This window comes from Aotus nancymaae, unplaced genomic scaffold (genome assembly GCF_030222135.1).
Source record: "Aotus nancymaae isolate 86718 unplaced genomic scaffold, 86718_ANA_hifiasm-v0.15.2.pri h1tg000057l, whole genome shotgun sequence".
Taxonomy (NCBI): domain Eukaryota; kingdom Metazoa; phylum Chordata; class Mammalia; order Primates; family Aotidae; genus Aotus; species Aotus nancymaae.
In genome coordinates, this window is record NW_026988471.1 from 42,963,839 (window position 1) to 42,974,032 (window position 10,194).

General features: G+C 43.3%; 2 pseudogenes; both read left to right on the top strand.

The window, feature by feature from the left end:
• Positions 1-772: 772 nt before the first annotated feature.
• LOC105716116 (heterogeneous nuclear ribonucleoprotein R-like) lies at positions 773-2,477 on the top strand (annotated as a pseudogene).
• Positions 2,478-3,648: 1,171 nt separating this feature from the next.
• Positions 3,649-9,617, top strand: LOC105716101 (all trans-polyprenyl-diphosphate synthase PDSS1-like; annotated as a pseudogene).
• The last annotated feature ends 577 nt before the right edge of the window (positions 9,618-10,194 follow it).

Here is a 10,194-nt window from a genome sequence, read left to right on the forward strand (position 1 = left end):
ATGTATAGTTTATTGTAAAAAGAAAATAAAACACAACACAGTGAATGAATGGTGTAAACATATTTGGGCATAAATGCTAAACTGCTTACACAAATGGCTGTTATTAGAGTTTTCCACAGCCAAGCATATTTAAACGTTTAAGTAGTTCTGCAGCATTTATGGTTGGGCTCCATGTGAATAGTTTTTCTGATACCACCTGCTGTGTTATAAGCATAATCTCAATCATCTCACCTGCATGACACTCACTTTAAAACACAAAGGAGGATCTGGTTCTGAGGAAGCCAGTTTTGGCATCCTCCGCTGTGTGGATTGCATGTAAGATGGTGATAGCTTGATCAACTTCCTCTCTAAGGAGGAAGCAGGGTTGGGGAACAGGCCCAGGCTCTAGGTCATAGCACTGAGAAAAGGGAAAATGTCCAGCAAACTACTTAAAATCCTCCAAATGCAATTCAAGAAATACTTATCAAGCATCGATGGTGTATGGTGTACGGCAAAAGAAACGATGCCCTTGCTGAATTGGAGGTTATGGTCCACAGCAGGGGTACTACCTCTTCCATGCCCCTTTTTGCGGGAGACAAAGGGTCCCTTTGGTGAATCCTGTATATTTCTTCTCAGAATCACATTTAAAAATACATAAAGCTTGGTCTCTGTCCATGAGGGTGCGAGGGGGTGGCACGTGCACCATTTCTAGTAGTTTTCAAAGCGCCTCGTGCTGATTCCCATGGGCCCGGCCACCAGCCCCCACTCTGCCCTGGATTGGTAGCTTATGTCAATCTTGATGAAAGAGCAATTGATGCTCTCAGGGAATTTAACGAAGAAGTAGCTCTGTCCGTACTACAGCAGTTCAAGGAATGTGACTTATCACATGTTCAGAACAAAAGTGCATTTTTATGTGGGGTTATGAAGGCCTACAGGTAGAGAGAGAAACAGGGGAGCAAGGTGCAAGAGTCTACAAAGGGACTTGATGAAGCGAAGATCAAGGCCTTGCTTGAGAGAACTGGGTATACTCTGGATGTAACCACAGGACAGAGGAAGTATGGTGGTCCTCCACCAGACAGTGTGTACTCTGGCATGCAACTGGGAATTGGAACAGAGGTGTTTGTAGGTAAAATACCAAGAGATTTATATAAGGATAAGTTGATGCCCCTTTTTGAGAAGTCTGGACCCATTTGGGATCTATGTCTTTTGATGGATCCACTGTCTGGTCAGAATAGAGGGTATGCATTTATCTCCTTCTGTGGAAAGGAAGCTGCACAGGAAGCTGTGAAACTGTGTGACAGCTACGAAATTCGCCTTGGTAAACACCTTGGGAGCGTGCATTTCTGTGGCAAACAAGAGACTTTTTGTTGGATCCATTCCGAAGAATAAGACTCAAGAAAATATTCTGGAAGAATTCAGTAAAGTCACAGAGGGTTTGGTGGATGTTATTCTCTATCATCAACCCAACGATGAAAAGAAGAGTCGGGGGTTCTGCTTCCTTGAATATAAGGATCAAAGTCAGCAGTACAAGTCAGACACCAGCTGATGAGTGGAAAAGTAAAAGCATGAGGTAATATAGTTAAAGTTGAATGGGCTAACCCTGTGGAAGAACCAGATCCAGAAGCCATGGCTAAGGGAAAAGTTTCGTGAGAAATTTGGCACTACAGGGACAGAAGAAATATTGGAAAAGTCATTTTCTGAATTTGGAAAACTTGAAAGAGTGAAGAAGTTGAAAGATTATGCATTTGCTCATTTTGAAGACAGAGGAGCAGCCGTTAAGACTATGGATGAAATGAATAGCAAAGAAATAGAAAGGGAAGAAATTGAAATAGTCTTAGCCAAACCACCAGACAAGAAAAGGAAAAATCGCCAAGCTGCTAGACAGGCCTCCAGGAGCACTGCATATGAAGATTATTACTACCACCCACCTCCTCGAATGCCACCTCCAATTAGAGGTCAGGGTCATGGTGGGGGGAGAGGTAGATATGGCTACCCTCCAGATTACTATGGTTATGAAGATTATTATGATGATTACTGTGGTTATGATTATCACGACTATCGTAGAGGCTATGAAGATCCCTACTACATCTATGATAATGCCTATGCAGTAAGAGGAAAAGGAGGAGGAAGGGGAGGGCGAGGTGCTCCACCACCACCAAGGGGGAGGGGAGCACCACCTCCAAGAGATAGAGCTGGCTATTCACAGAGGGGGGCACCTTTGGGACCACCAAGAGGCTCTAGGGGTGGCAGAGGGTGTCCTGCACAACAGCAGAGAGGCTGTTGTTCCTGTGGATCTCAGGGCAATCATGTGGGCAATGCAACGTAGGAGGCAAGAGAAAGGCAGATGGGTACAACCAACTTGATTCCAACAACAAACAAACTAGGGTTCCCAACCCATCGCTCAGCAGCCGCTTCAGTAAGGTAGTGACTATTCTAGTAACTATGGTTACAATAATGACAACCAGGAATTTTATCAGGATACTTATGGGCAACAATGAAAGTAGATAAGTAAGGGCTTGAAAATGATACTGGCAAGATACGATTGGCTCTAATCTACATTCTTCAAAAAAAAATTGGCTTAACTGTTTCATCTTTAAGTAGCAATTTGCTGCCATTTGTATTGGGCTGTAGAAATCACTATTGTGTATATACTCAAGTCTTTATTTTTCCTCTTTTCATAAATGCTCTGCATTACTGGGCTTACAGAGTTCCCTTATTCTGGGGATTACAATACTTTTATCGTTTCAGGCTTCATTTTAGCTTCAAAATAAGCTGGGCACACTGTTAAATCATGATTTTGCAGAACCTTTGGTTTTGGACAGTTTCATTTTTTTGGATTTGGAATAGATTACCTAGGAGTATGGAGTATGCTGTAAATAAAAATACAAGCTAGTGCTTCGTCTTAGTAGTTTTAAGAAATTAAAGCAAACAAATTTAAGTTTTCTTGTATTGAAAATAACCTATAATTGTATGTTTTGCATTCCTAGAAGTAGGTTAACTGTGTTTTTAAATTGTTGTAACTTCACGCCTTTTTGAAATCTGCCCTACAAAATTTGTTTGGATTAAACGTAAAAAGTCGTGACAATTTGTTCTTTAAGGTGATTGTATTTCCAATTTCTTGTTCATGTAAGATTTCAATAAAACTAAAAAATCTATTCAAAAACAAAATTTAAAAATACATAAATCTCATAAGATTACAAAGGAAAACCAATTCAATTGTAATTAAAGACAGAGTTATCAAACTATTAAATAAATTTGTGATACGCTTTTTATTTTTTTTGAGACTGAGTCTTACTCTGTCCCCAGGCTGGAGTGTAATGGTGTGGTCTCAGCTCACTGCAACCTCCACCTCCCATGTTCAAGTGGTTATCCCGCCTCAGCCTCTGGAGTAGCTGGGACTATAGGCGCGGGCCAGCACACCCAGCTAATTTTTGTATTTTTAGTAGAGACAGGGTTTCACTATGTTGGTCAGGATGATCTCAAACTCCTAATCTCATGATCTGCCTGCCTTGGCCTCCCAAAGTGCTGGGATTACAAGCATGAGCTACCACACCTGGCCTATGCTTCTTTATTAATGCATGAAATAATAAGATCTAGCGGTAAGCATAATAATTCAAAAAAATGGTGAGTGTAATAATTATAATAATTTCAAAAAAGTGGTGAGTGTAAATGACATCTAGAGAGATTGTGATGCTTGGTAAAGACTGGGAATCTCTGCTCTAAGCAACCTGTGACCTCACAGTTCCCTAATTTTTTGGCCTCCCTTGCAGCTAGGGGGGATTATGTGATTTCCTCATGCCTACCATCTTGAACTTGGACATCTCATTTAAAGCTTCACTAACTATCCTGAAAACTTGAGGCAACAAGATAATTGGAAAAGCACTGATCCAGACATTACTGCCTACCTCTAGATACCTTGTTTTGTGAGAAAATGCCACTTCCACTCTCCAGTGATTTCTGAAACCACTGTTTAGGTTTTCTGTTAGTTATAGCCAAACATATTTCTAATTAATACAACATGGTTTTAAAAAGAAGACTTTTCTCATAATGGTAAGAATTTTAAACACTATTGAAATATATATTAACAAATATGGTGCAGAGGACACAACTCATGGATTTTTAAGGTAATTTTTCAGCTTGTGTGGCTCACTTCTTGCTAAATCCCCAGATACGTTGGGATAAAATTCCTCAGTCCTAAGGGATCCTCCTCTGGATATGTTTGAGAAGCACTTTCAAGACAAACTAGGCTGTGGTTTTCTGAAAGCCAGTGTTGAACATTTCTTTTTTTTTTTTTTCTTAGATCTGATGGTTATATAGAACATTTCTAAGAAAATAGTAATAGTCAATTATTTTCAAAGGCAGCCCCCATCACCTATCTGATTCACAGTGGGTCCTTAATAAATATTTGTAAGTGGAACTGGTTAATTTTTTTTAATGAAGAAAACAGGTTTATTAGTGGAACATTTCCTATGGTTAAGAAGGGAGTGGACCAATCCACTCAAATCAAGCTACTTGAAGTTTGACATCAAAGCTCTTTGTCAGAAGCAGCACAGTGATCTGCATATAACAGACATGTAAATATGCTGAATGAATCAATGACATTTATTTTATGTGATGTATAAAGATTCAGATTCCAACTATGATAGTCACTGTATTAGGTGCAATTATGCATCATATCCTATATATGTATATATATATATTTGAGACAGAGTCTTGCTCTGTCATCCAGGCTGGAGTGTAGTGGCATAATCTCGGTTCACTGCAAACTCTGTCTCCCGTGTTCAAGCGATTTTCCTGCTTCAGCCTCCCAAGTAGCTGGGATTACAGGTGCATGCCACCACACCTGGCTAATTTTTGTATTTTTAGTAGAGACGAGGTTTTACCATGTTGGCCAGTCTGGTCATGACCTCAAGTGATCTGCCTGCCTTGGCTTCCCAAAGTGTTGGGATTACAGGTGTGAGCCACTGCACCTAGCCCATTTAAATTTTTTAAATTAAAATTTTTTGAGGCCAGGCGTGGTGGCTCACGCCTGTAATCCCAGCACTTTGGGAAGCCAAGGTGGGGGGATCAAAAGGTCAAGAGATCAAGACCATCCTGGCCAACATGGTGAAACCTTGTGTCTACTAAAAATGTAAAAATTAGCTGGGCATGGTGGTGCGCACACCTGTAGTCTGAGCTGCTCAGGAGGCTGAGGCAGGAGAATCGCTTGAACCTGGGAGGCAGAGGTGGCAGTGAGCCGAGACCACTCCACTGTACTCCAGCCTGGCGACAGAGCGAGACTCCATCTAAAAAAATTTAAAAAAAAAAAATTTTTTTTTGAGGCAGGATATTGCTCTGTTGCCCAGGCTAGAGTATAGTGGCATGATCATAGCTCATTGCAGCCTCTAACTCCTGGGCTCAAGTGATCCTCCCATTTCAGCCTTCCAAGTAGCTGGGACTTCAGGTGTGAGCCACTGTGTCCAGTTGTCCTTTTAATAATATACATATACAGAGATGGAATCTCAGTATGTTGGCAAGGCTGGCCTCAAACTCTTGTCCCCAAGAAATCTTCCTGCCTTGACCTTCCAAAGTGCTGGGATTATATGCGTGAGCCGCCATGTCCAGCCCATATCCTATTTAATCTTTGAAATAATTGTGCTAAGTGGGCAGCCCTAGATTACCTGTCACCAAGTATGGGCCTTGAGCATCAGCAAAACTAGGTCACCCTAATTTGTAAAGAGAAAATGGCTATCTGATATCTTACTTAGAAAAGAATATCAGGCCGGGCATGGCGGCTCACGCCTATAATCCCAGCACTTTGGGAGACCAAGGCGGGTGGATCACAAGGTCAAGAGATGGAGACCATCCTGGTCAACAAGGTGAAACCCCATCTCTACTAAAAAACACAAAAATTAGCTGGGCATGGTGGTGCACACCTGTAGTCCCAGCTACTCGGGAGGCTGAGGCAGGAGAATTGCTTGAACCCAGGAGGCGGAGGTTGCGGTGAGCCGAGATCGAGCCATTGCATTCCAGCCTGGGTAAAAAGAGCAAAATTCCGTCTCAAAAAAAAAAAAAAAAAAAAAAGAATATCAGAATATTACAGACAACAGAAAAATAACAACCTTTTCTACATTACATTTAATATTGTTTTCATTTAAAACTATACATTGGGGAGTGATCTGCATTACTAAGAGCTTCTAAAACTCTTCATGTGGCTCTGGAGAAAGATGTTATGATTCTCATTTTGCAGAACAAACCAAGGCTCAGAGAGCTTAGTTAACAGCTCAAGTCACACAGCTAGTTAGTAGCAGAGCCCATTATGATGGTGCTCGGGGTTTATGACACATTATGTTTATGATGGTAAACACCAGTTTTCAAAGTTGTGAATCTTGTTGGGCTTTCTTTAATGGTTTAGTGTTTTAAGCAAATAAATGATACAACAAAGTTAACCTACATACCTGTTTTGGGGTGTCTCCATACTTTTTTGCTCTTAGTGATTGAAAGTATGAATGATATGGAATTATCAGCCTAACTAAATGACTGAGCTTTGTATTTGTTTTTGGGTCAACCAAGGGATAGTGAAAAGGAAGTCAAGGAAGCCAGGAAACTGCTCTCGTGCCTTTCTGTGGTTTCTTGTATTCACAGGACAAGGGTCCCTAAGTGTCTTCAGTGTTTTATCCTTTGCATGGTTCCCATTTTAGAAGCTGAGGTCTCAGACTCCCTTCTGCTTATATAAGGGGTGTCAGACAATGGAGTGTGATTTAACAAAATTTTTTCTATAAGTCACTTCAGTAATACTTCCTGCAGACTATATGATCTCACGCTGATGATAAAGGGGAGGGCAGAAAGGTGAGATATATGTATGTTTTCCCAACATGCAAAAGTGAGGAAGTTAATTTACTTTACATCTGCCTCCATTATCCTTTCCCGGGGAGTCTCAAACATTGATGCGCATAAAAATCAGCTGGGGGCCGGAGCAGTGGTTCAGGCCTGTAATCCCGGCGCTTTGGGGGGCCGAGGCAGACAGATCACTTGCGGTCAGGGGTACGTGACCAGCCTGGCCAACATGGTGAAACCACATCTCTACTAAAAATACAAATATTAGCCAGGCATAGTGGCAGGCGCCTGTAATCCCAGCTACTCAGGAGGCTGAGGCGGGAGAATCTCTTGAACCAGGAGGCGGAGGTTGCAGTGAGCCGAGATTGCACCACTGCACTCTAGCCTGGGTGACAGAACGAGATTCCGTCTCAAAAAAAAAATAATAATCTGGAGAGCTATTTTAAAATTCACCTTTCTGAGCTTTGTCCCCAGAGTCCCTGATTTGTAGGCATGAGTGGACCGTGGCCTCCCACAGGTGGCGGTGGACGCGCGGCTGTTCCTGATGGCAGGCGGCGCGAAGCCTGGAGCCGGGCCGCAGGGGTGGCGCACCGCTGCTGACGCCGGCGCGCAAGCTTAGGCCGAAAGGACTTGACTTGTCTCAGATACTCTATTTTAATCCTGTGAAGCATTTAACATCTGCCTGTCCAAATGTATATATATAGTAGATCATGGTTTCATCACCCAACCCAGACAGTAAAACACGCAGTGGTGAGAAATAGACCGATCCTTTCAAACTCAGTTGGAGAGACTTGAAAGGTCTGCATGAGGACATTGGAAAGGAACTGCTCATATCAACAACAAAACTTAAGGAAATGTCTGAATACTACTTTGATGGAAAGGAAAAGCCTTTCTAGCAATTATTGTGCTAATGGCCTGAGCATGTAATATCAGTCATAACAACTCCAGATCCGAAATCCAGTTTTCACAAGCTGATTGCTGAGAAGGTTCTAGGCAGTGTCTGTTAAAACGCATCGCTTTCCGTTAATTAGACATGTGCAAGTCAGCCAGCGCGCCATAGCCTTAATTGCAGAAATGATCTACACTGCTAGTCTGGTTCACGATAATGTATTGACAACGCAAGTTCTCGAAGAGAAAAACACACAGTTAATAAGATCTGGGGTGAAAAGTTTTTTTTTTTTTTTAGACTGAGTTTGGCTCTTGTTGCCCAGGCTGGTGTGCAATGGCACGATGTCGCCTCACAGTAATCTCTTTCTCCTGGGTTCAAGTGATTCTCCTGCCTCAGCCTCCCGAGTAGCTGGGATTACAGGCATGGCGCCATTACACTTGGCTAATTTTTGTTGTTGTTGTTGAGACGGAGTCTCGCTCTGTCGCCCTGGCTGGAGTGCAATGGCACGCTCTCGGCTCACCGCAACCTCCGCCTCTCAGGTTCGAGCAATTCTCCTGCCTCAGCCTCCCAAGTAGCTGGGATTACAGATGCGCGCCACCATGCCCGGCTAATTTTTGTATTTTTAAGTAGAGACCAGGTTTCACCATGTTGGTCAGGCTGATCTCGAACTCCTGACCTCGTGATCCGCCTGCCTCAGGCTCCCAAAGTACTGGGATTACAGACGTGAGCCACCGTGCCCGGCTTAATTTTGTATTTTTAGTAGAGACAGTTTCTCCATGTTGGTCAGGCTGGTCTTGAACTCCTGACCTCAGGTGATCTGTCCACCTCAGCCTCCCAAAGTGCTGGAATTACAGGCGTGAGCCACCGCGCGCGGCAGGTTTTTAAAAATCTCTCTTTCTGAATCACATGCTTTTTGGACTGCATTTTTAAGATTTATCTGATTACAAAGTAAAATATGCTTGCTCAAAACAAAACAAAACAAAACAAAACAAAAAACCCCACACCTGAATTGCAATTAAGTCTTTCTTTCTGCCTTTTTTTGACGGCATGTGCAATTATCCTATTACCCTTTTAATTTTTTTTTAAATTTGCCCTTTTCTACAAAACATTGACAACCCCTAACCTGAATAGCACTCTGTTGGGTCTAAGCTTAAATTGTCTGCCCAAACCAATTTACAACAAAGTAGGAATTAGGTTTAAGTCCTCTTTTAGGACATTCGGATTAAAAAAAAAAAATTCTATCCTAAGGTAAGTATTAGAATACCTCTATTACACTTTACTTTTGTTTATCGTTTAGAGAACTAACATGGCAGCATCGTCGTCTACTTTTATAGCTGGAGGAGTCATGCCCACTTTCCTCATCGGCTTGTTAAACCTCTCTCATTCATTCTTGACTCATCCTGTGTCTTTGTGAAGCCTTTCTTGGTAAACCTATCCACAAGGAAGACCCTTTATGTCATCACCAGCCCTTGCGCATGTTTCAATTATAGCACCTATCATCTTGTACCGCGATTGCCTAATTTATTTTTGTATCGTGCCTGGCAAACAGCAGGCGCTCAATAACTGCGGAATGAACGAGTCCATGTCAAGAGACTAGGCCGGGAGCTTTAAAAATCAATGTGACTGAGAAACAAAATACGAGAATGTCAAGGGCTGGTATAAAAATAATCTCTAATAGCACAGAATCCTCCTGAAGGGAACACCTGTCCCACTTTCTCACGTTGCTTTCCAGGCTCTTCCGACACCTCAATTTCCCGCCCACTCTCCTCCCTCCAGGGGACAGTTCAGGCAGGTATCCCAGCTCGGCTGCTCTGATAGGTCGGCGATGATTTCATTGTTAGGGCACATCCGGGCCTTTCCCCTCCCTGCAACACCTCCCCAGAGCCCGGCCTTCCCAGTTTCCCACTCCCGCGTGCGCCCCACCCGCGGCTGAAAAAAAACAACCGTCTCTGCCCAGCCCTCTTCTTGTCTTCGTCTGAGCCATCCCTTCCCGTCTCTACGCCGAAGAGAGGCGTTCAGGTCCTCCAATGAGGGCCTAGGAGGACTTTCTTAGCCAATTAGTAGCCAAGCCACTGCAATTCCGGGTGGGACCAGGCGTCCACACCTATAGCTGGACTGCTCCTTGGTCTCTTAAGGCGCTTGTTTTACGCATGGCTTAGAGGTCAAATACAAGGGGTCACGGTCCTCACAGAACGGAAAGGATCCGTACAGACTCTCTGGGTTTGACCGTTTTCTAAGACGAACCAATCGCTTTCCAGATACTTCCCCGCCTTTTGCGCGTTCATTTGAAAAAAGCCGGTGTGACGGACTTGGAAATTGGCTCTGACTGACACGCAGAGAAAGCCAGTGACTGGGGGTTCGAATCACGATTTGGACCAATAAAAAAACGCGATCGCTGGGGCCTGGGCTTTGCTAGGAGGGGCGCAGGTGGGCGTTATTTGATTGACGGAGAGCTCTACTTATGACTGGTAGTGGGGGCTGGACTGTGACGTCCGGGAGGTAGAACCTAG